Consider the following 27,919-nt stretch of genomic DNA (forward strand, 5'->3'; position numbering starts at 1 on the left):
TTTACGGTTAATCGGATTAGAGTGAGAGAGAAAGGGTAGCTCAACGTAAAATCGTGATGGGGTGTCACCATGCACGGTACATTGTACACTCCCGTAAATAGAGGCGGTTAATGGAACGCGTTTATTTCGAGCTCCGTATCGAAACGCGGTGAGATTGCCTTCGCCAAGGCACACGGGTCGTAAACGATAAGCGAGCGTGGCGTATACGTATGTATAACGTCCGAAACGTCGCGGGGGCAAACTTGGCTCGGCGCGCGCGGCGTCTCGTCTGCGAGAAAAGTGGTATCGGGCGATCATCGGACGGCGGGCGCCGCTGGCTTCTGCATTCGGCTACGAACTACGACGAGACGGGGCAAATCACGTCCGAGTTCGACGATCGGGAAACGTTGAACGCGCGCCTCTCGTAGTTTCGGACACTTTGGCATTCCGTATTCTCGGCACAGCGCGGCGTATACAGCAGAAAGCAGAGTTTGGTAACAATAATCATTAAGTTTCGATGAGATAGTTTCAATTAAATATTCAGCCAATATAACCAAATATTTAGTAGCATTTAGCAACCGTTTGACGATCGTTTATCGCAAAAGAGAAACAGTCGAAATGTTAAGTCAAATATTTTCTTCGATATTTGTTTAGTAATTATAAAAAATTGATTGTGACCATGAAGTATACGTTTCTATGAAATATATCTCGTTTTTCTTATTAATTAGTTTATTTCCTAGGAATAAAATTTTTGGATGTAAATTATATCCCACAAATAAATTTTTAAACATTTTCTCTAATAAATTGCTCATTTATACATGTAAGGCGAAATAAAAATTTTATTTTTGGCAAATCAATTATTTATTTGTACGCACGCTGTGTGCTGCCTCTTTAAATAAAATATATATTTCACAGAAATATATATGTATACTTCATAGCAATCAAATTTTTAATAACTATATCGAAGAAAAAATCAAAAACTTCACAAGAAACATTTGATTTTCAATATTATTACGCAATTAATATATATTTGATTTTATTAATCAAATATTTAATTGAAGTTATTTCAACTAAGCTCGATTATCACTTATCACTTCCAAATTTATTTCTTCAGTGTACATTTTGAAAAAATAAGTCGAAATAATAGCAAGTAAATATTGTGACGTTTTCTTCGATATTTATTAGTAAAAAAAAGATTTGATTGTGATAAAATATATATTTTTGTGAAATATGCCTTATTTTTCTTATTAATTGATTCATTCGCGTACACGGAAAGAAACAATTTTACTGAAATACAGAAATATCTGAAAATAATCATGTTGAATTAAAAAATTTATATCGGACGTTTAAGCTAGTTGCTAGAACGTCAAAACTTTTTGCAGCAGTCTCATGACGCTTGAAAACGTTTTACATAATTATTTTGATGATTCAACATTGGATTTATTTTCTGATCTGTACGTAGCTAAATTTTTAGATACCACAATGAAATTATTCGTTCCGTACAAATAAAATTTTCTTTCATTAAAACAAAGATTTGTTTTAGCGAATAATTTTGTATTTCACCAAGAAATTTTTAAATATCTCCGTCTCGGTGCACGGTTAACGTTCCGATCCTACAACTTGGCATTGTTTCGCGAAAATTTTGGTTACACCAACTTCAGATACCACCGACTATCCTTCCGCGATGTTATCTTCCAGACGAGCTGGGTGGTTCGGCTAAATTTAAGGATCTAATTTTCGCGTTTTATTCTAAATGGAGAACGTCTAAAAAAAGATACGGCGATTACGTCGCGAAAATAAACTTCAATGACGTGGGCAATTTTGGGGATGATGCAGATACCCGCGCGACATTAACGCTCGCTACTGGACTAGTTTCAAAGACGAGCACGATTCGCGAAGAGGACGAGTCGGTCGATCGCGCTCGACGATTAAAACGCCTATTTACCTGCGAAATATCTTATCTGTTCATTTACACGACGCAACTTCTCCGAGTGCTTTTAAAATCAAATTTTACGATTATCTTTTGGCGCCTGAGTGGGCGCCGTGTAAATAACGCGATCATTTGTCTAGTTACGGCTCTCAGTTGTACGCGCGTTCTAAACTTTAATCTGGGCTTTTTCTCGTCTATCGCGTATGTATTTTGTTCCTTTTCCATGGTGATTTCACTCGAACTATATTGGATTAGTGCACGTTAAAGATAGCTACGTGTAAAGTGTCTAAATAAAATGATAATAATATAGTCAACCTTGACAATTAAATAATACATATTTTGTTAAATAATTCAGGAGAATCGATAAAATAATAACTGATACGACTTATTTGAAATAAAAGTATAAAATAGATTTTAGAAATTTTATTTAAAATGTAAACTAAGGAATAGGTTATAAGAAGCTATTCAAAATAATGAATATTAAATAACTATTTTATTTTATTTTATTCCTTTGTTTACAACACTAGTTTTTGTTTCTTGATTTCAACAAATAAAGCCAAATCAAGTCGAAATTAATCAGCAGTACAAACTTATTTAAAATACTTGTTTAGAATTAAATAACTTCATGTTTTTTTCTATTTAAAATAGAAAACAGGTTATAAGAAGTTATTTGAAATAATTAATACTAAATAAATATTTTATTTTTAACACATATTTTAAATAATGTTATTTTGAATACGACCAAATTTTGTTCAGAACGGACGTACTGCCGTAAAACTAATTGTTTTGACACAGAATACTGGGAAATTGTTTTTTTAATGCTTTTATCAAATGTTATCATCTTATAAGGAAAACTCGATTAGAAGTATAAATTCTTGCCAGTGATTTCCATCAGAAACAAGCTTGTGTTCAAACTGAAAAAATTCAACAATCTATTATTAACAGATTGAATTGTTGTATTTAAATAAGAATTGCAAGAAAGCACCGATTCTGCTTTATCTCTATCTTTATTTGTTTTTCACTTAAAATATTTACTGTTAAAAACTTACTGAAAATCTGTGTAAACGATGATAAAATTGTGGCGGAATATTAAATAAGCAAGATAATCGTATACAATCACGAAACTAATTGTCCGCGGATGTACAAGAAATTGAAAGTCTATTTTATGCTGCAAATCACAAATGTATTTTTGATAGGAATGCATAGTTGGCAAGGATTTTCACTTCCAATCGAATTTTCCCTAAAACATTATTATATAATATTTGGCATAATATATCTTTATATAATATTTTTTCCCAAAATATTATTATATCGAATTTGTAGCATAAAATGAACTTCCGTATCTTGCGTCCGGACAATTAATTTCGTGATTGTGTGCATAGTAACTCGCATATCTCGAGGTTAATATTTTTGAATGAATAAAGTTTCATTTTAATCAAAATTTTAGGTTCTACATTTTGATGTACACCACCCATTGCTACCACTCATTTCCGTCGTACTTGCAATTTCTAACTTTTTATAATTCGCTTTATATGAGCATTTAATAGAATTCCAAAAATTTTTCTGCTCTCAATGCTCGTGTTCTATTCAAAATGAAAAATCTGCTGAATCCATTTTCTGATTTCAAACTACGATTAATTGAAAAACATAAATCTGTAATTGCTAGAGCTCGATTACCTAATCCTCTACGCCATAGAGCACTTCCTTTCTCGTATTGAAATCGATGCATACCGTCCAACAGGACAAAGTAAAGTATGGTGTTTACTACTCCGGAGCAATGCGAACAGCGAAAAAATTTGAATGTAAAGAATACGTCAGGCTCTGCGTGATTGTTTTGAGGTTATTCGCACGAAAACAAATTTCTAGCATGTTATTATTTACCAAAATCATTTTGACTAAAAATTATTTTTTAAAAACAACCTCGTCCTGAAAGGATTAAGCAACGTGACAGCAATTATAAGCTTTCACATTCAACCTCGCTATTTCCGCGTATACCCATGGCAGCTTTTAGAGAGTGCACTGATCCGGTGCAGTGCAAGTGACCGAATTCGCTATTAGCGTTTACCGGGTCGTGCAATAAATTAATCTAACTCTGACATGCGACAATCGGGGTGGGGGGAGGAAGAGGGATGTTATTAGCAGCAGCTGGCGCGTTTGACTGCAGTCGCGTTTGCGAACGAGGCGGAAAATATCGCGCCGACTCGCGCGATCGAAGAGCTCCGCCGGCTCCGCTCCGCTCGGCTCGGCTCGGCTTCGGCTCCGCTCCGAGAAGAAGCAAGAAGCGGCGCGCGAGCCGCGACCGTGTCGCCTCAGCCGGCGAGGGACTCGTGCGTTTTGGTGACGGTCGAAGTGAAAAAACGCGCGCCGAAGAACGCGCGTCGGCGTCGGCGGCAGCGGCGGCGACGGCGACGACGCTCGTTATTGAGCGGGACCCGAAAACGCCGCGCTTTCGTTCGTGCGCGTACGGAGGACGGAGGACGACGCCTCGGCGCGACGGCGTCGCGCCGGCGTCGCGTGCGTGCGCGCGCGCGCGCGCGTCGTTCCCTCTCACCTTTTTTAGCGCGAAAGTCGCGTCTCGCGCCCGGGTGCCCTGCGGCGGAGATGACGATGATGACGACGACGACGACGACAGCAGCAACAGCAGCAGCAGCAGCAGCGGCGATGCGGTAATCCAATATGGCAGCCCACACACATGTCAAAACAAACGCACCGATGCGAGAGCATAGGAGCGCACGGGAGAGAGCGGCACTCCGTGTGCTCCGAAATTCGAATCTCGTCCCTGCGACCTGACTTCGGGCCGGCGATCCTCCGACGCCGGCACGTGCCGACGCGGCGCGTCGCGGTCACGTCAAGCCGTGGGATCACTGTCGTCGCGACGATATGCGAGTTGATGCGAGTGCGCGGACGACGTACGCGAAGAAAGAGCGAGAAAGAGAGTGACGAGGAGGGCGGGGGGGGAAAGGGGGAGAGAAAGAGAGAAACGAACACTGGGACCGAGCGCGGTGCACGAAACGTACGCTGCGAGCGCCCGCCACCGACTGGACTGGCGGCAGTGGCGGCGAGACGCGCCAGCCGCGCCGCCAGCCAGCGGCGCAGGACAAGGGGGTGGGGGAGCGCTCGGCGAGACCGCAGTGGTGCTCAACCGTCCCTGGCTCCCCAGACACCCTTCGCCCGTCATTCAACCCTTCGCGTTTCCCCTCCCCTATCGATACGTCGAGCGGTGTAGGATTTTTTTTTTTTTTTTTTTTTGGTACTTTGGAGTTTTCAAAGGAAAGGGACCGGCTTTTCGCTATTTTGCTGAGAATTTTTTCGGTTTTTTACTTAAGGGTGGAAAAAATTTATATTGGGGAAATGTATAAGTGTGTGCGTAAAATATTTGCTTCTTTTCGTAAAAAAAAAATGATTGCGTACATTTAACTAAAATTAATAAAGTTGTTATATTTCAGACGGCATAATAAACTAAAAAATGTAAAAGACATCGAAAGACGTCGTATGTGTGAAGCTGGCGTATCATTTCGTGGAAACTCACGAAATGTTGAGAGTTCTGGCTTTATTTACAATAGTTCTATAGTTCCTGATAGATAAAGTAAATAGTTCTGGCCTTTAAAGCGAAAAAAACGTATAGGACAAAGTGAGACGCCAGGTTCACGCAGCGTCTCAGTTTGTCCTGCGTCATTTTCCAGACCCAATTCTTGTAGGATTTTAAAAAATCTATAGTTCTAGATGAGTTCTAGAAAGAGTTCTAGCGTTTCACATAGTTTATTTAATAAAAAAAAAAAAAAAAATTATTTATTTTATAATATTACATAATAGAGTTCCGGGTACAAAAAAATGTTTTTCCAATAGTTCTTAACGTAACAAAGCGCCCTCCAAAGAGTTCCGATCAATTGCATAATTTATTAGTTAATAATAAATTGTTAACTCCCGCCAAACACGTATTTTGTCATATATGGGTGAGACGCTGGTCTTTATTCGAGAGTTCTGTATACCAAAAAATATTTTTCTAATCGTTCCTAACGTAACAAAGCGCCTTCCGAAGAGTTCCGGTCGATTGCATAATTTATTAGTTAATAATAAATTGTTAACTCCCGCCAAACATGTATTTTGTCATATATGGGTGAGACGCTGGTCTTTATTCGAGAGTTCCGTGTACAGAAAAATATTTTTTGATTTTTTGGCCAGTAGTTTACCCTGGTTTGTAAAACACACAAACAATAGAAGGAAAAATAAAAATAAAAATTCTAATAAAAATAAGATTACACGGCTTCCTGGATTAATATCATAAACATTAAAAATTAGGTATCATGCCACTTACATTAACAAAAACAGCAATTTCTCTGTTTTCTTCCAACGATTTAAAAAAACGTTTTTTTTTTAATCATGATTCGTGTTTAAAATCAAAATATTTTCAAGATAATTATTGTAAATACTTGTTTATAATACTTTTATATGATACTTTATCTATAATCGTTCAATTATTGATCGATTTAAAAAAGTATAACGTAACGACAAAAAGATATGAATAAGTAAATAATCAAATAATATGAATAATTATGAAAAATAAAAAATTATTATTAAAAATATTGCCATCATGTACGAGAGCAGAAAAATGTTTGATTAAGCAAAATAAAAATTTTTGATTAAATATTGTCGATTTTCATATAAAATCCATAACTTCTTTGCTACTTTTTTAAATTGCAAATTAATAATCATAAAAAAATTCTTTGGCAAGTTTAAGATTTCTTGGAAATATTTAAAGGTACAATAAATATTAATAATTTTATTTTAGTTATTGTAATATAATTAAGCAATTTATTATAAATAAGCTCAATATATAATGAGCATTGCAAAGAAGTTTCACTTACTTTTCACTTATTTGTGATATTTATATAAAAAACAAATAATGTTTATAACAATACATTAACAAAATATATATTAAATATATTAAAATATACATTTGCAATGCGTGTTTTTCAACAAAACGTTATGTGAGAAATGTTCATGTTTTATATTTATATTGGTTGCCTAGAAACTAAATTACATTGATTATTATTTAAAATATTATTTCAACACTTTTATTATTATATTTAAGATTTTATTACATATTTATTAATATTATTATTATATTTGATAATTTTTTAATTTATATAGCAAAAGCAATACATACATTAAAAATGCATTAAAAGTACATTAAAAATTTAATTTTTGGCTAAGGTTTTCTGAGATTCTTACACTATGCGTCATGCTGGGGTTCCCTTTTTATTCTTTACGCAATGCTCCTTTCATGTTTGCGTATCTAATCACCTTAACCCTCACGTCCAGTGGGACGTATAAATTGGGATGTACCCTAGTATGTTTGAAGAATAGAAAGATTTCCTACAAAATTCAAACAAACCCCAAAAATTAAATTTTCAGGAAATAAAATATTTCTCATGTTTAAATAATTTATTATACAAACAGTAATTTTTTATACAATAGGTATAAAAACAAAGTAATAAGCTTTAATTAATATTTTAAGGACCCATTTAGAAATAAAAAATAAAAACCCGTGAACTTGTTTAGTTCTTGCAGAAATTTTATATTTACTACTTATTTATTATATAATATTTTATATTTATCTTTTGTATAACATTAATAATGATAAATGTAAAGAAGGAAATATTTAAAGATTTAATAATTTTTTTCACTTTTTGTTTACAAAATTATACAAATTGCTCTTAACAGAAACATACTTTTCAGGACTTAAAAATCTGTGAACTTGTTTGGTTCTTATGGCAAAAATTTATATTTAATACATATTTATATTATTTACAATAATAATTTACAATAAATGAAATTTATATTTATACTTCCCACTTTTATTTGATTAACAAAACAAAATTGTTCACAGTGTAATGCCTTGATAGAGAATAATTTGGCGCTATAACAAATTTTTTTAAAGAATAGACTCGTTTGGTTTTTGTAGAAATTCCATCTTCATTCAATTGCATTTTTGATAAATATTGAGTCATGAAATAAAACTTATTTTAAAGAAGATTGCAAATAGTATTATTAATTAATACTTGTAGTTATAGATCAAACCGAAGATTTTTTAGAGAAAGCGCATTATGTAGTTCTTATCATTATATCTTATCTTTTTACTTTATCTACTTAACTTCTTATCTTATCTTATTTTGTTATCTTGTTTTAAATGTCTTGTTTTAATCTACATTTAATGACTTTAAAAACGATTCAATATAAACATTTAATAAAATTTGAAAATATTTTTTTTTTGTCGCAGAGTCATCACATATTGATTCTACCGTATTGAATTTTTTATATTTTAATATTTTCATATTCAACGGCCACAAAAACCACGTAATAGTTTTATTAGAATTTAAAAATATTTTGTTCTTTGTATTCGTTATAATAAATACATCGTGAATTTTTAGTCCCATTTTTGTATTCAACGACCATAAATGTTTGAAGATAATTAAAGTAGATATGTTTTTCTGATAAAAAAAGTTAAAATAAAAAAAAGGAAAGAATTAAACAAGTTTTTGCACAAAAATTTATATAAAAAAGTGATAATTTCTTCATAGTGCATTTTTATATTCAGATGCAGCATTTATTTTCAATCATAATTAAATAACATTTAGTGTCTATCGGTAGAAAGGAGCAAATAAAGATTAAGATTAACATGTAACTCGCAAAAGGATTTTATTTTTTTCTTCAACTATATTTTAAAATAGTACACGAAGGATTTTCGAGATTTTTATTAATTCGAATGTATTTATTTTTCTTTGCTATATATCAATTGTATTTATCAATATTTTTATAATAAGTACTTGTTATGTAAGCTTTTGTCGCCGTCACTTTTTTTTAATATATCGATGCCTTAAATGCGAAATAATTGATTACGTAGTAGAAATCAGTTCCGCGAGTGGAATAGCACGGCGATTAAAGCGTTAACTACGGCGCTGCGGCCGTGTTGCGCTCAAACTTGCCGAAACTCAATAAAATAATTACGCCTAATATAATACGCAAGTAACGAGAAGGTGCAAGAAGCAACGGCTGGTAGTAAGGCGTGCGGAAGTTAGCAGGCAAAACCAGCAGCATTAGCCGAAAGGCAACTGGAATCACCGGCAAGAAACCTTGCAGTTGCAAATCTTGGCGGATGTAAGGCGCGACGGCCAATCAAGAGAGAGAAAACTTATGCGCGCTTTTATTTTTAATAACGGTGTCGAGCTTTTTTTTATGTCTCCTTCGTATATTAAATATGCAAATTAATTCCGTAAGTTTAGACTAGCATTTCTAAGTGTATATTCGCAATTATAAAAATAATACATATATATGTATTTACTAAAATTGGAAAAATCTTTTACGCGCGTATCACGTGAAGCTTTTTTTAGTAAATTTGCTATTAAAATGTTTGCAATTTAAGCAACCTGTTATTAATTCATTAAAATGAAATCCGTACAAGTATTATAAAGATTTTGAAAAATAATACATTTGTTGGCAAAATTTAATATAATTTATAAAATTTTTAATAACAATCTCAAAAATGTAAATTAATTTGATAAATATATATAAATTAGCATTTTCAAATTTGTTTAATAAGCATTATAGACGTTATTCAATATTAAATGAAAATGTATATCTATAGGTATTTAGTCAATTATAAAGATGCAAGCCGCCTAAATTGTTTATTAAATGTGCCATTAAAATGTTTGCAATTCACTTGCAAATTTTTAATTAAAGTAGGAATTTCAAAAAATAATAAATTTGTCAAGCACACTTTACAGTTTTTAAAGTTTTTAATAAAAACTTATAAAAAAGTAATTTACATATAGACTCACAATATTTTGGTCAATAACAAACTTTTCTTGCATTCAATTTACCAATAGGTCTTTTTATTTTATTTCGCACATTTCTTTAGCCATAAATGGCTTCAATATTAAATTTAGTTTGAAATGTGAAACGGATTGGACCGTGAAATGTGGACCCTAAAAGAAAAAAAAACAAAAACATTCTCACTATGACCAAGAATACACATTTTCCTCTTTCCTAACATACAATAAACTCTCCGCAAATGGAATATTAATATAAATTCAGCACTCAGTTCTCGTCACTTGTTGAACCCACATCAAGGCGTTAATTTCCGCGCAAAACGAGGAAAGCGCAATTAACCACGATCAAGAGTCGTTACAATCTGGCGACACTTATCTTCGCACAATGTGCTGCGCCGCATCGATTCGTCCTCCAACAGGATCCCGGGATACGTTCATACACATATATTTCATCTCCCTCCACCCTTTTCTCTCTCTCTCTCTCTTTTGCGGTCCTGTCATTTAATGTCCTGCCCCACATTTCCGTTCGTCCATCTCGGAGCTGATTCGCTGCTCGTTTCCCGCTTAGACGGTAATTTAGAGTGGAAGGAAATCAATGCGGCACGTCCCCTGGGGAGTGCACGAAATTCGTCGCGGATTTACGGTCACGTTACGACGAGACCGCGGGTGTGTTTTCGCACCGTCGATCTCAAAAGCCTCGCTGTACACAGATGCGCGCGATTTTGTTTTGCGAAACGTTAATAACGAGCGCAACTGCGACAGCCGCGTTCTCTCGCGATTAGGCACGAACAGCGGAATTACTTGCCGTTTCGCCATATTCCCCGACCGAGGTCGATGCAGCACAGAAAGCTGAAAGAACATTGCTAGAACATTGCAATGTTGAAGCGTGAACATTTTTTTTCAATGTCAAATCTGTATTGATTTTTTTACATTGATTGCGATGTTGCTGCAACGTTGAAACAACAGTAAACGAATTGTTACCGATCTCTTTTTGTTATTTTGTCAAAAATAAAGAAAGTTGAAAATCATGCACTTAAATAGAATTGAATTTAATTTTATATAACATGCATATAATAAATAATGTAACAGAATTATAAAATATCTATCATTTCTAATGAAAATAATATATAAATTTAATTCGTTATTCATAAAAGCAAACCTAGTTACATAAAACGATTCTTAATTTTATGGAGATTTAAAATGACTTTTATATTGTTGAAATACGTGTAAAAATTTTTGAGTTGTCAAGAAAAGAATCTAATTTTTTAAAATAATATTAATTTTTATATAAAAAATTTTTACGTTTTAAAATGTAATCTGCATACATAAATAGTACGTTTACGGAAAGCAAAATAATCAGTTTTAAATAACAAAAATCAATATTGTTTTTTAAATTTAAATTTTGTTTAATTTAAACAGATAATTTTTTAAATTAAAGTACTAACAAAACTGTAAAAAATTATTTATTTTAATTTTAAAAATATTTCTTTTATTAAAAAAAAATCTGCATTGCAGCATTAAACCGTTTCGTTAATTCTAATAGAGAGAAAAAAAAATTTTTTAATAAAAAAAACTTTTCTTGAACCATATAGCAATGCACAAATTCTTTTGATGCAAACAAACAGTTGTTGCCTCGAAGAAACTTTTCTGTGGTAGGCCAGGCGTAAAGTGCGTTCTCAACTAATAAATTCAAAAGTGGATCCTATTTAGCGCTGGGATCTATTCGGCTCAGGTACTTGAGCCTCGCACCTTGCGCCAGTGCAGATTTTTCGAATTCTTTTCCCATTTTTTATCTAGCCCAAGATACTCACAACCCGGAACGAAAATTCCGAGCACGCAATGTGTCGCTGGTACCGCGCGAGTTTTCCCGCGGTGCGTGCGGTGCCGCCGGTATATGGCGCTACATTATTTCGTCTGCGTGTCAAACGAAACTTCATTCAACCGTCGGATCGCGCGCGGGGCGCGGAGAAACGGATGTTGTATTTTACACGGCAAAAAACGCGGGGCGTTTAATTACAATAGTAATTGTGGACACGCAGCGTATCTTTACGAGCGCCGCGCTCTATTTCGTATGCGAGTTCTTCAAGCGTTAATAACGAGCCCGCTAGTAGTAATAGACCATTAATACGTTCACCATGTCGATCTCGAGAGTTCGTTTTGACAGTTTAATGTCACGTTGCGCTCTTTTCACCTCAAATGATTTGTTTTGCAACAGATGTTTTACAACGATAATCCAAAAAAAAAAAAAAAAATACAAATTAAGATACAGCACTAGTATAATCAGCGATTCTTTCTTTAACGAGTTGATTATAGAAAACGAATGCAAACAGTGTAAGACGGAAGGATAAGCGGGAAATAATTGGCAAGAAAGCGGAAGCAATTAAAGGATGGAGAATGTTAAAAGGATCCGTGCCTTCTCTTCTGTTGCTGATGCAGCGACAGAAGTCAAGAGAGATCAATGTAGTCAAGAGATGATAAATTACTACCGTCTCGTTATTCCGCGAATGAATTCATAGACTGCAGACAGGTCGGACTAATCGAGGATCGTTTTCTCGATCTTTTTTTTTTTTCTTTTCCTTTGTACGTGTCGTTTCTCGAAGAGGGCCTTTAAGAGAGCTGCTTTATGTGCGAGATGAGTAATTCGTCATTCGGTAATTGTTTATGATAGAGATATGCGCATCGTAGTGTGACGCGAATCTATATTTGTTCCTGTGACGGTGCAAAACGTGACTGTCCGGTTACGCGAAAATGAAAACAGTTGATAATTAACGGATTACGCAATGGGACTTAAACATTAAAAAAAAATTAAAAAATTAAAATGATTTTATCTTCCATTAGTTTAAAATCATAAACATGAAGGTAATATAGGTTGATAGTTTTAAATGAATTATTAAAAATTACAAGATTTATGTCCTGCTCTACTCGCGCTTCTCTCAAAGCATTTATTTTTTAAAAGGACGGCCACGGTAATTCAAACACGATCAATCCGATCAATTTGAAATTTTAAAGTATCCATCCTTTTAATAATATTCTTCTCGCATCGATGGTTTTTTGCCCTATTTTTAATTTTTTTTCTTAAGTTAAAAAAAAAACTTATATCTACTGCAGTATATTCAACCATCGAATTTTCACATTCGTGATTTTCTTGTCATTCTTTTTATCATTGAAATTTTACACATCAGTTTATCAACATTTAAAAAATTTTAATTGGTACACCTCTCATACAGCGAAGAAATTGAATTCTCTAATAATATTTTATAATCGCGATCGAAACATATTGCTACACAGAGAAAAAAGAGAAATGTTTGGTATATGTGAGTATAATTGTAAAAATATTTATGGTTAAGAACTCTTTTTTTATGATTATTACTGCCGGAATGTAACATCTAGAGAAAAAGTTTTATCAAATAAAAAAAATTTGAATGAAAGAAATTTGTATATTGATGTACAACTAAAAAATTTTTTTATTTAAAAAAATTTTTTGAGTGTTTTATTTATTAGAATTAAAAAAATAGTTGGTTGTACAACGCAAATTTAAAGAAATGTATATATTTTAAAACTAGAATAACTAAATTATTTCTTATATTTTGTTAATATTTTCTATGCATTAAAAAATTATTTGTTGAAATTAAAAAAAATAATTTATTTACTTTAAAAGAGTACTCATTTCTTGAAATTAAATCAATTTTTATTTTTCTCAAAGATATTTTCATTTCAACTTAAAAAAAGGCAAATTAAAAAACGATTTCATCAATTTAAACATAATTTTTCTCTAGATGTAGTAATAATAAATTTTTGTTTATAGTTCTACCAGCTGACAAAATTTTAATGCATTAATATAATAAATTATAATAATTTCAAATATTAACAACAAATTAATATAAATATTAGACCAATTAACAAGTGACATTACAACTTTAAGATTGAAACACATATCGCGTGATTAATATTTATTTATCATTATATTATTATAAAAAAACTTCAAAATCCATTAAAGTAAATATCGCTCGTTAATTGACCTAATATTCATATGAATTTGTTGTTGGCATAAACAAGGTAATCTGTTTGTTATTAAAATATTAAGATGTGGATAATAAACATAAAACAAACATTTCTATATAGTAAATGCAATTACAACTGTAACTATTACTGCAAATATAAATATTTTTAAATATTTTCTTACTATTCACGTAGCAATAACATCTAACAGCTATAATTTGAATGGTTAAACAATTGTAAACATATATTTGCCATAATGACTATAAATTATAGTAAATTATGATAATTGCAGTCACTTTTTTCTTTCAGTGTAACAAAGAATCCGCGAATGGAAAGGTTGAATTACCGTAATAATGGACGAAAGCGATCAAGCATGGACGGACTTCATTAGCGTAATTACTCGTTTGTTCTTCCAAGATATATGGCCGAAATGTCTACGTACGCGATTGACGCGCATCGAAATACGTGGCTGCATTCTCGACGCGATACGGGTCGACGGGCTACTCGACCTAGGAGAGTCGGCAATCGATTTTTGAATTAATCGTTTCATCGGAAGACGGCGCGGCCGGAGTCTCGCCCGACGATGAAGTGCGCACGAACACCGCCGCCGACCCCTCGCGCGTTATCCGCTGCATGGCAGCGGTCGAAATAAAAAAAAAAAAAGGGAAGTACGATGCACGCGCGAGGGGTGCGATGGCGTCGGAGTGGATTACGTCGCGTAAAGCACGATTTATCGTTTCGTAGGGGTCCGCGATCGAAAACGTCGACCCGTCGAAATGTTAGTGCTCATAAAAAGGCACGATTTTTTACGCGGAATATCCGAAAATTACTGGCGTCAGGAGCAAAAGGAATAACGTTTATTTAAACGCCGGGGAATTGACAGCATTGAATTTCTATACGTGGAGAAAACTTTTCGTTGTATTTTGCCATAAAATTCGCTACGAACTTTACTGTGTGTGGTGATAAGCTCGGAACAACTTGACAACTTGTCAACTATTAAGAGCTACGCAGAGAAAAAAAAGAAATATAATTACAACTATAATTGTAAAAATATTTATGATTAAGAATTCCTTTTTTACAGTTATTACTATCAGAATGTTACATCTAGAGAAAAGGTTTCTTCGAATAAAAAAATTTGAATCAAAGAAATTTGTGTATTGATGTACAATTGTAAAGTTTTTTTTCATTTAAAGAAATTTTTGTATTGTTTTGTTTATTAGAATTAAAAAAAAAATAGTTTAGTTGTACAACGCAAATTAAAAAAATATATATTTTTTTAAAACCAGAACAACTCAATTATTTCTTACATTTTTGTCAATACTTTCTTTCCATCAAAGAATTATTTGTTGGAATATTATAAAAACTTTTAAAATGTACAAAAGATATTTTATAAACTACTTAATAAAACTTATCATGCAGTGTTGTAAAATATTCTAATGCAAAATTGTCACAATTCAAGACAAAATTTTTTTATATAAATGCGTAATCATATAAATAATTTATTGTATAAAAGTTTTTTCAAATAATTATTTTTAAAAAATATAAACAGAGATTTTATTGTCAAACATTTTTTAATATCTTGAATAGTATTTGATATGCATATAATGAATAAACTAAAAACTACACATAAAAAGTGATTTTTAAAATCTTTTAAAATCATCTGGGCAACAACTGATATTTCCAAAATTCATCTATTTATGTAACATGTGTACACAAAATTTCATTGAGATCAGAATTTAACACTTTACAAGATTTTCTTGTAAATCAGATTGAAAATATCATGTTGTGCTCGTCAAATTTATTAAGATATTGTATATTTACCGTTTTTTTTATTTGATTTATTAAACAATAAAAAATTGTGAACTGTTCAACGTATTTTGAAATTATCAAAATTTAACTATACAATTTAGTAAAAATTTATCAAATACATTTTATATTTTACTGTATAAAAATATAAAATATGTATTAGCATTATACTTAACTTGCTGTGTTAAATATGTATCGTATTTATATTTTACTATGTTAAATTGTAAAATACGAGATTAGATTTAAAAATTCGTGCAATTTTTGATTTTTTTTCGCTAAAAGTATACGGTTTAAAAATGTTTTTTATGATGTTGTTACACTTGTCATTGTCATCATTTGTTTGCATTTACAGCTATTGCCAGATTTCAGGCAATTAAGTAAATGCTTTGGTATATCCAGCAATTTTTTAAACATGTCACAGTGGAGGATCAACAAATTTGCATGAAATTTTGTATAAAAAATAAAGTGCTCTAACGTAGTGGAAATGTTGCGGAAAGCTTTTGACAAAAATCTAGCACACGAACGAGCGGTTTACAAATAGTATAAACGCTTTTAAGTCAGTCATGAATCAATTAAAAATAATAATAGAGTTGGAAGACCAAATACATTAACGATCGTTGAAAAAGTGAGAGAAGTTTATGAACAAATTAATACTAATCATCGAATCACTATTAGAGAAGTTGCTGAAGAAGTCGGTATCTCTATAGTTCGTGCGAAGCAATTTTCACTGATAATTTGGACGTGAAGAAAGTGGCAGCGAAATTTGTTCTAAAATTATTGAATTTGCAACAAAAATTGCATCGTAAAGAAATTGCTGGAATTGGGGAAATGATAAATGAAGTTGCTAATAGTTCGACATTGCTCCAAGGCGCCCTGTGACTTTTTTCTCTTCCCAAGGATTTAAAAAACTATAAAAGAACGTTTTGCGACTGTTGAAGACATAAAACAATCTCTAACCAAGCTGGAGGCTATACCACAAAGTGCATTCCAGAAATGTTTTAAAGAACATTAGCATAAAATGTATTATACCCGATGGAGATTATTTGGAAGGAGATAATGTAAATATGTGTATATAATAAAGACATATTTTTTTCAAATAAACAAACCTGTAAAAACTTTTTGATCTAACCTCGTATGTGTAGATATTAATAAATCAGAGAAAAATGCATAAAATTTTTCGAAGTACAATGTTCAGAATAAATATTATAAAAAAATTCTCGCCGTGTAGGAAATAGGAAATCCACAAATATACGCGACAGTTTATCTTTCATTTAATTCAAAACGGATTCTGATCTTATTTTTTGAAGATAGTTGCAAAGATATTTAATCTTTCATTACGCGATGTATTTTACATCAACTTTGATGATTTACGATTAAATAAGGATTGATAATATCCCCCATGTTTTCTCTACCAAAAAATAATATTAGTATTAAATCAAAATTAATATATTCTATTTAACAATCATTGTTTCATCTATTAGCAAGAAATTATATATTATTACTTACATATGAAATAATCTTACTTGTACACAATTTAATCTTTTTTGAATAATTTGTTATTATCTTAAATTTTAGCACAAAATGTTATATAATATTTTTATTTCACTATTTTAATTAATTTAAAAAATACAATATAAAACCGTTCATTAATAATTAGCATTAAAAAGTTCTAATTCTTTATTTAAAGATATCGTTATTTTCTGTTCGATGCTTTTTTCCTCTCAACTCGAAAAAAAAATTATTATTAAATAATGAGAATATATTTTTCTAAATAAAAAGTTATACAAAATTTCTTCAAGATTACAAATTGTATCTGTTTAACTACATGATATATAATCTGACTTCAATATTTCAAAAAAAAAGACTGTTGCTTTTTTTCTGAGCAGAGAGAGACAAATGCATAAAAAAATTCTTTCTTAATTGTGAAACAATTTGTACGGCATCGATAGAAAATTCAATTTCGACCAAAATTTTAACGGGAACCAATTTTTACACGAATACGAAACATTATTTACTGTACAGGCTGACGTGTAGTTTACATCTCACGTACGTGTTAACGTAAGAGTTAATACTATTTCCAGTACAATCAAACGTTGAAAGTGCGCTTGGGTTTGTTCTTGATGATCTCGTTCATTAAAATCGGTAGTCCGGTCTCACGCCTCACGAAGAGAGAATTTCGTCGACGGGAAAACTCGTCGAGGAAAACTCGTCGAGACCCCGTCGTTGCACGATAGTTCAAAAGAGCATCGAGTTAACGAACAGAAAAAAAAGGGGGAAAAAGAAACGAAATAAAGGCTTTGTGTTGCACACGTGCAGTCAGGCTTGCGCGCCGTAAATTCACGGACGTCGATCTCTTTTTCGTCGCCGCGACGCGACCGACGTCGGCGTAATCGGACTGCAAAGCGACGCACTGTACGGTCTGTACCACGCGTCGGAATTCCAGACGCCGGCGAAATGCTCGGAAAGCGTGGGAATAATTCGGCGCGCACTATCGAACCACGCGCACGCGTTTATAAATGATTTACGCACGTCGCGCGCAGCTCTAGTCGTCGGGCGATGCAAGAGCGTCCGTTTATTCGGCGCGCCCGCCGCCACGAAGGCAAAACGCGTCGATACGCCCGAGCGATTACGCGGATCGCTGTAACGTGTAATAATAAGAGCAGAGATAGCGGCGGGTTCTCTCGCGTACGGCGAAAGTTTGCGAAATTTGCGAACGTTTCGACGCGGCGCGTAATAGCGGTTCCTAATGTAGGCGGTGTCTTATTTACTTTACGCCGGATATATCCGCGTATAAAGCATTAATTCGGTGTGTGTGTGTATGTGTGTGTGCGTGCGTGCGTGTGTGTGTGTGTGTGTGTGTGTGCAGGCGCCGCCGCCGGAGTTTGCCTTGCTTTCAAATTCGGCTGCATTATCGGCACTTAAAACGCTCTCCGCGTTCCGCTCCGCGTTTATTGCTCCGGAGCTAAAGCCGGAGCGTCAAGTTCGCGCGGAAATAATCGCGCGAGCGCAGTCTGTTTCGCGATGTAATACATTTTATGGTCTTCAACTTTCTCGCGCGGCACGATAGGCTGCAAAAATTCGATTCGAACCGCGCGCTTCGATGAGGTAAAAAGCGAATTTTTCTCCCGTAGCCAGAATAAACTGCGACGATCGAGAGATGTGAGAAAAAAAAATTTAACGGAGGATTTAATTACGGCACGAGCTTTTCGTTAATGATTCGCCTCACTATAATTACATTCTATTACGGGTGATTTATGAAAATTTTTTTCAGGTCCTCGAAGAGATTGCTTCCTGCCTCGTTTGTGGTAACTCTTAAAATATTCGTCTCGAACAGAATGAGAAAAATAAATAGAAGTAGCAATAAGTAATTTTTTTTTTGACAAAATAACAGAATTTAATTAATGTTACATTAAAGGAAAAAAATTGATTGAAAAAGCTAAAATGTTTAGTCCGATACGATCAACTAGATATTGAGTTAATTCAATATTTACTTACAATTAGTAAGTTGTACAAAAAAGGTACAATTCATATCAAGCATTCAAATTTTGTAATTAAGACTTAATTAAACCAACACGATATTTAATTGCACTTATCGGATCGGATTTAATATTTTGGTTTTTCAACCAATTTACTTTTAGTGTAACATTAATTAAATTCTAATATTATTATTATTAATTAAATATTCTAATATTATTAAAATTAATTAATATTAATTAAATTAAAATTGTAAGATGAAGACAATTTGTACACGAAAAAAGAAGCTTCTTATGTTAAAATTGTTTCCTTGATTCAAATAAATATTAGATAGTATAAAATAATTTATTTTTAAACTTGGGAAATATTTTTTTTAGTCAAGAGGAAATGATGTTAAAATAAATATATTTACTTAAACATAAAAAAAACTTTTTCGAATATAATTATAATAAAGAAAGGTATATAAAATCGTAGTAGAATCTTAATGCTAAAATATCGTAAAATTAAATTGACAATTAATTTAATATTACTGATGCTAATTAATAATAAAGTTAATAAATACTAAATAAAAACAAATACTTTAAAACTGAAGTATTTGATACTTCAGAAAAGATAAATAAAATGTCTGTCGTATAAATATTCAAGCCACACTTATTTTTATTTTTCAAAAATGACGGTTGCGTATAAATAACGGTCGTTCTTCCTGATAATACTCCAAAATAATCTCTTCGCTTCGTGAAAATTTTGTCCATTTCGACGCGAGGGTAGCAAAAATTAGAGTGACAGAAAGGTATATTTTTCATACAGTGCATACGGCGAAAGTTTAACCTGTTCCTGCCAAGCTGCTTTAATGTCACTGCGTGATGTGACTCGCGCAAAATGTGGAAAATTGTTGACACATACATTTCAAATTTGAGCTACATTCAACATGGTCCGATTGCTGCGTGTCTTCTTTTTTTTTCTCTCGCACACTCGCATTCCGCACTCGCGATTAATGCAACGACGACGTAAATTCACGGCGTTAACACCTCGGTCTTTTTTACCGCTGACAACTAATATCTTCCGTAAGAATGATTTTCTCTCCACAAATATAAAATCAATAAAAAAAAAAATTAAATTTTATTATGATATTCGTATTTGTTCGGAAGCTAATATACATAATATAAATAATATAAAATCGATTTCTTATTATTAAAATGGCAAATGTTATAAAAATATGATTTATTTTGATGATTCAATTAGTAACCTAATATTTATATAAAAATAATATTTATCTAATTTATTAATCTACGATTAATTCAAGATGCAAACATTTTCTGTAAAAGTCTTCTTTTCATTAATTTATTTTATAATTCCATTCCTCGTTAGAAGAAGAACTCTTTTTTAATTTAAAAATATTCTGCAGATGATTAGTTTTTAATATTTGCGGCACTTGCAGTTGACCATCTCTCTATTAAAAACATTTATCGAGTACTTCTTGGTTGCTCGTTTCAATAGGCGAAGAGAGAAGTAAATAATGTGTATATTACAACTAACAAGTCTAAAACAGCCCATTTCACGAATTGGCTGGAGCATTCGCACTTTGACCGACTTCGTCGGTCACATTGCGAAGTTTCATTGAAGAAAATGGTCATTTCGTGATTTGGCCACAGCTACCGGGAACTAACTGCAAGAGCATGGCCGAGTCCCAAAAAGTATTTCGTGCTTTGTGCATTCTTCTGCATTATATTGGTTCAGACACATTTAATAATTGCTTCGTCTAATTACATATTACATAGCATCTTAATTTCTATGTTGAAAAATTATAATGAAAACACGTATTTAGAATTAGATATAAGCACAAGTAAAATGATCATTTTTGTAACGATATTAGTCATTTATCAGTTTAATTTAAAATTTCTTTTAAATTATAAGTACGTACAGCGATACAATAAAACACTATAATTTATATATAAATTTTTTTAAGTTATAATTAATCTGAACTGATCTAACAAAATAATTTTTAAAAAATTTAATTATATTCTAAATTCTCTAAAATATATTCGTATATATTGTATAATAAAAGATGCCCGCAGTGAATGATTATTTCGCTTCTAAGATTTTATCTTAATTCATCTCTCTGTAAAAAGTAAATATAAATTAATGAATTAAGTAATTATAAATTTAATTAGAAATGAATAAATTGAGAATAAACCCAGATATAAAGCTTGTGTTTATGAAGCTATAACCAGTAATTTGTAATCAATTCTAGAACTGTATTTAGAATTGGTTGGCCATAGCCCAAAACAATTATAGAATATCATATTTTTTGGCTAATTCAGTTGGTCACTTAGACTTGTTCTTTTGCGTACTGGCAGAATTTCAAATTTTGATTGTAAAATTACGCAAATTATAACGTCCCCAAATCCATAAAACGCAATAATTATCGTACGATGATATTGTGTGCTTCCGATTGTATAGTATTTCGAAATTGCATTTAACTTGTTCTATTTCTACAGCGAGACGTCGTGAAATGGCGAGCAAGATGTTGTTTCCGATAACCGATTGCCTCAGCAACGATGGTGACTCGTGACCTCAGGTCGAACTGTTAAAAGAATACCGAGACGATGGAGTTGACGTTCGATGTTCGCGGAGAAATAGCACAACATCACCAACATTTCTCAATAATCACAGCTATTTTCTTAACACTTTTACAAAGTATGAAGCTATTGGGCGCGTAATATCTTTAATTACATAGTACGAACGTATACCAACGGTTAAATAGAAAACATTAACACAAAATATCTCGAGATTACAATAATTTTAGAATTATAAACAATTAATTATTGACATAATGCAGAGTTTGCGTTTTCATTATCAGACTCATAATTGTGAACGTTTCCGCCGATAACTTATTTGTTATTAACTTTAATATTTCGGATTAAGTAAACATAAATTCAAATAAGTTTTGATTGTATTTTTGTTTATAAATATTACAATCTGCGCAGACAACATAAAAATAAATTTTTAAAAATTACTTGAGTTTATATTTTAGCGATTGAGTATTTTCATTAAAAGCGATCGTGGTTGAAGTGCTCTTAATCCAATTTTCATCGTGATTCTCGTTCATTGTCCGTCAATTTTACTTATCAGATAGTCAGAATTATTAAAAATGTCGGTGTCATATGATTATTTGGTCATTATTCGATCGTTACTACAAAGTTGTATCCATCAATCATATCCCAAGTAAATAAATTAAATTCACTATTAACAAAATAAACAGCGTGAAGTGAGAAATGTAGTAAATATTTCCTCTACATGACACACACACACACACACCTGAAATATGTATATGTTATATGTGATTCAATTTCGAAATGAAAAATAGAACACATCCTGTATTTCGTCGAAGTGATATAACATTTAATGTTGAATGTTTTCCGGTATGCTGCGGCAATTGTTTGTCATTACAATCTTACAAGAATATCGAATTGATTGAACAATTTTTCATAATTTTATATTCTGTCATAACTGATTTAATTTATGTCGTTCAAAATAATATACCCAACTAGAACAATATTTCAATTAAGGATAATTGCGAGAAATAAAATAAAAAGATAAAATTTCGAGAGTATCAACTTATATGAGATTAAAAATTAGAGGAGTAAGTAGTATTAAAACTCATACAGTATTATAGCCAGTCGTAAAATCTCTATTAATCCCCGTTATTGACGAATCTTGAAGTAGTTATTCGGTAAGTTGTTCATAGTTTTACTGTTAATATATATTTATATGTATATTAATGTACGTTTATATTACACTATAGATTTTCAGTATAGCAGTTTATGTAAGGGTTTATTGAAGGCTAATGTATATGCACAATATATGCATATATTATACAATGTTTTCTTTTCGTTTGGAATAAGTATATAATTTTATATAAATATTATAATTTTACAACAATGTAAATAATTGAAGTATTTTTTTAAACCAAGTCAATCTTTTACATCTTTTTGTAGAAAAGGGTACATTACTTTTTCTGTTTCTCTCTCATCTATTATGCCGTCACATTTTTATATTATATATAAATAACATCATAAGTAATAAATATTTCACAACTTTGAATGTAAAACCGATTGAACAACACATTGGCTAATATAATAGGTAAATTTTTGATTTAAAATATTGATTATTAGCGACGTTATTGTAAAAAACGTAAATAGGGGATCTTCTCTATAGTCAAAAGCCAAAATATGAATAACGCAATTGTTTGTTAAATATTTTTAGCTAGGAATATTTATTTTAGCTAAGAAGGTCGTTTACTAGCATTTTACTATTTTATTCTTTACATGTAAAATAAACTTCAGTATTAAAAAAAATTCATACCTTTACTCATCTGTCTAAACTACTGGGTTCTTTCGTTGCTTGATCTATCACATAAGACTATCGTAGCATCTCTAATGCATTACTCGTGACATACATGTGTTGCAATTGGAGGAGCATGCGCCGTTTCCATATCATTTAGTTTACAAAGGTCTACAGTTTCGTACGAGTTGAGGGTGGGTGAAGCCGCAAGCCAGAAGTGCATGGCTTACCGACGGTCACCGGAGGTTAAACGGTTCTCGGCTTTTAAACGGCGATATTAGTTAAGTTTTGAAGTGAGTCAGGCGCGAGCAGACGGTTGCTATTGCAAGCCGGGCAATGCGACTAGAAATTGGAGAGAAAGACAGAGAATTTGTGTGTGATTTAATGTACACCATTCATATTCGGTTACAATTGTTGCAACATCTCACCCGTCGCGCTTCCGCGTTTCCACAATCTCTGTCTATCTTAAACTGAAGCTCGCGCAGAATTTGAGGCACGCAAAGAAGAAACTGATCATTCTCGGGTTAGACGCACGGCGTGATTCATCGATGGTGCAGCGTCACGTCGTTCATAAAAAAAAACAATGACTAACCGTACATGAATAATGAACTATTGCGACAAATTTTGGAATTCGATAAAATTTTGTTCCCCAAGACAGCCTCGATGTTGCGTAACAACCATGGCTTTTCCATGAACTTCTTCGTAATTGAATCTATATATTATACTGAGTTGTTACATAAGTTTGTTCGGTTTTTTTTTATATCTTTTAATAAAACAAAAAAAACAATTAACAAACGTATTGTCCATTATTTTCTATCTCTCGCAGCGTAAAATGTGGATTTTTGTCCACTGCAATCGTTATCGTGACCGTGTCGATTGTTACAAGCTGTCTGGGGCATTTCCGATCTCCAAGTTGGAATTCACCTTTTCTGAACCGGGCACTTACTTTTGTACCGACACGATCAGTAACTGCAGATGCTCCGTAAACATGGCATATCTCTTCGGCTACCTGGATCGCGTTTTTGCCTTTCTGGATATGCTGAAAATGCTCGCTTTAGTCTTTCATTTTATTTTGTGCAAAACTCGCTATCCATGCAGCACAGTATAGAAAGAGCATAGTAAAACATTGCAGCAATGATAAAATATTCCGCTTCAGAAATATTGATATGTAATATTGCAACAACATTGCAGCAACATATGCAATATTGTGTTAACGTTGCTGCAATATTACGTAACAATATTTCTACAGAAATATTGATACGTAATACTTGTAAAGCGGACATTTTATTGTGTTGCTGCAATATTGCGAAATTGTAGCAATATTTTTGCTATTTTATACTATACGAGTAACTAAATTGCTAAATTAAAGAACTGTACATCTCTATATTACAATTAGCGTTAACAACCTTTCTCTTCCACCCAACCTTTCCATTAAGCGCCAAAATCCAAACAAACTTATGTAACTACCCAATACTTTCGCATTGAAGGTGACACGTGTATGTACATCGTAAAATTTTAGGACGACAGAGATGAAAGCTTCGAAAATAAAATTATCCTTTTTTTTCTCGCGCGGGAAGAGGACAACTAAAAAGGAGAGGAATAATTTCATTTACACTGATGGAAAAAAAATTGTTGTGATGGCAACTATAAAGGGACAACCATACAAATTTTACTTAATACAATTATAATACAATTAAGTGAACTACATTATTGTTATTGCAACTAAGTTAATGGCTAAGAGAACAAAAAATAGTTGCAATTACTATAGACTATTACAAATATTTTTTATTAAATTAAAATTAAGAAATGATGAGCTCAAGAGCCACGCGGGATGTCAGGCGCAAATAAATTTTGGCTCTTGAGCTCATTATTTCTTAATTTTGATTTATTTATAAGAGCCTTAACCTTCGTTTATTTTGTTTATTTTTTATTAATTCTCTCAACTATCAACTTAGTTGCAATAATTATAATTATAGTTCACTTAAATATAATAATAATGCATATTATAATTCTATTAACAAAATTTGTATGGTTGTCCCCTTATATCATATTTGTCACCACAATTTTTTCTCTCATTGTCAGTATGAAAGATTAGTGCTTTCTCGGAGCATCTAACGTTCATTGTTATTATGCAAGACGTTTAAACTCCGATGGAGCGGAGGGATAGTGTCCGTTAGTTTCAGATAGAAATTGAACAGAGAGAGCGAGAAAGAGAGAGAGAGAGAGAGAGAGAGAGAGAGGCGAAAGGTATAAAGCATTTAGCAACGCAATTCAAACCATTACGAACAACGGGGCTCTTGCGTTTGACAGTGACGTGTAATTATGAGGCATCGTCTAAACAACTCGAGCGCAACTTGTCACCGGACGAAATTGATTACGCCGTCTCTCTCTCGATCTCCCAGCGAAACTCTTCTCGACAATAAGACGTGGATTTACACGCGCGCGAGCAAAGTTACCGTTTCGCGATGGACATCTGTTGCTAATCCGAACGGCGCGGCGCGATGCATTCCGTTCCTAATTGCAGGTAAAGGTAATGAGAGATAGGCGAAAAGAGAAACGAGGAGGAAAAAAATTGAATCACGCGATCGTGCAATCCGCAACGCCGATTGATTCATGTCTGCCCATCGATATAAACGACAGAAGAAATCTCGAGGAATCCAAAGAGTCATTCCAATTTCCATGATACGCAAGTTGCATTAACGTTACATAGGTATGCGAAAGTAGACTCGGCTCGAGTCCCAGGATAGACTTAACTAAAACTTTCTAAGAGAATCGAATTAAATGTGCAGTGTACATTTAGTTCACCGGGACATACACGTGCGAAAAAAGAAAAGAAATAGATGATGCGCGTAAAGAATATGAATTACATCCGAAACTTCAGTTGCGCGATTTTTTTTCTAATGCAGAAATAAAATTGACTTCGTTGTGCTTCAAGTAAAGCTTCGCGAATTGTAACGATATCTATTTTCATACGCGCGAGGGAAAGTTAAACTGCGAATACGCGCGCGATGAGCGGTGAGCAGCGTTAAATTAAACCTGCTGATGAAACGATCTTCCTCGACTATGCGGTTTATCGCTGAGGAAAGCGTTACAAGCTTCTTTCCTCACAGAGACGCGCGAACGACATCTTTTTAAGTGGAAAGGAGGCGAAGGAAGTCGGCGCGGCGCGCGCGCGCTCGACGTTGAAGCGGAACATTAAGTTCATGGAAAAACGCGTTCCGTAAAAACTGGTCGGGGGACTGCCGTTTGAGGAAAAGAGGTCGGCCAAAACGAAACGCGGCCTCTGCTTCGACGCCGTGTAAATGTCAATACAATTACCGACAATCCAGTCCGCCACATGCGCCTAGTAACATAATTGTAACGTGCTGACGTGCATCTATATTCATGGAAAATTTAAATTCGAACGCGAAGTTCGAATATATCATCATCAAATTCATCAGATTCATCACGTCAAATAAATATTAATCAGCTGTATATCATTTCAGAATCGATAGTGGAAACTGTCAATTTAACTTAGGCGAACAGAGTCATCCCGGTCTATGAAGAAATATAAATTTATCGAACAGTCTGCATGGAAATGTAGCTTGCTTTCGCAATGAACGCAAGATTAATACATTTAACTAGGATTTATTTAGCACTTGGCCAAAATTATTAGGCACTAACATTTTTTTCTTTTTCGTTTTTCTGGAATTCTTTTATCTGTATTATTTCATATTGATTGCTGCTATACAGTTAAAAATATCAGGTTCTTAATATTTTTGATCGAGCTGTATATTGTGAAATTAATCAAATGTTTTAAAAATTACACAATCTATAAAAATTATATAAGAACCCGATTATTTTAGAAATATGCTATTTACTTCATTATGATGATACATAAATTATGGTAATTTATTACAATAATGTTATTATAATAATATGATGTATGACATGTTCGCTTTTCCTCTCCTTTTCCGTCATCGTTAAAAAAGCGTTACAAAAATTTTCGAATATTTGATATCAGGTACGCGCAAGAGAATTTCTGCGCAATTGTATCCTTCTCATATTTTTAGAATCACGGTCTGCTGCCACTCTCTCAGGTACACCTTGAAATTATTATATCGTCTGGCCGTGATCGAGGTTACTGAATGAGTTCATCATTGCGTAACTCCCCTTTAAGCACGTGTGTGACTCAGAAGCAGATGATTATAGCGTGACACGAAGCCATGAACCGCGTACGTGCCGAAGGGGAACAACACTCGGCAGAAACAACACCAACACGAAACCCGCGTGCTTTTGTTTCTGCACCGAAATTCGTCTCCCAGCCCAGAGAAATATTTCCGATCTCGAGGCAACTTTTCCTTGATTACTTCATCTTATTGCAGGGGCTTATGTTGGCAGTATTAGAGCTTTATTATATTTGTGCCTTTATGAAGGTGTGTATTCACACAATATTTATACAAGATATATTTATACATTATTTATATATGTAATTATGCATTATTATAATTTATTACAATAATGTTATTATAATAATAAGATGTATGATGTGTTCGCTTTTCCTCTAGTGTTCCGTCTT

At 33.0% G+C, this 27,919-nt stretch overlaps 1 protein-coding gene across 4 annotated transcripts in view; it reads right to left on the reverse strand.

Moving 5' to 3' along the window:
* Window positions 1–27,919, reverse strand: part of LOC105200666 — a 352,642-nt gene that overhangs the window by 236,401 nt on the left and 88,322 nt on the right. Inside the window, exon 1 of one of the 4 annotated variants that reach the window (XM_039457855.1) lies at window positions 4,462–4,952. The exons of 1 other annotated variant lie outside the window; for it this stretch is intronic. The gene's annotated coding sequence lies outside the window, so the exon portion shown is untranslated. Of the gene's footprint in view, window positions 1–4,460; window positions 4,953–27,919 lie in introns of those variants that run through there. 2 more of the 4 variants (XM_039457849.1, XM_039457850.1) reach the window with 2 other exon arrangements.

This window comes from Solenopsis invicta, chromosome 15 (genome assembly GCF_016802725.1).
Source record: "Solenopsis invicta isolate M01_SB chromosome 15, UNIL_Sinv_3.0, whole genome shotgun sequence".
In the NCBI taxonomy this organism is placed as follows: Eukaryota; Metazoa; Arthropoda; class Insecta; order Hymenoptera; family Formicidae; genus Solenopsis; species Solenopsis invicta.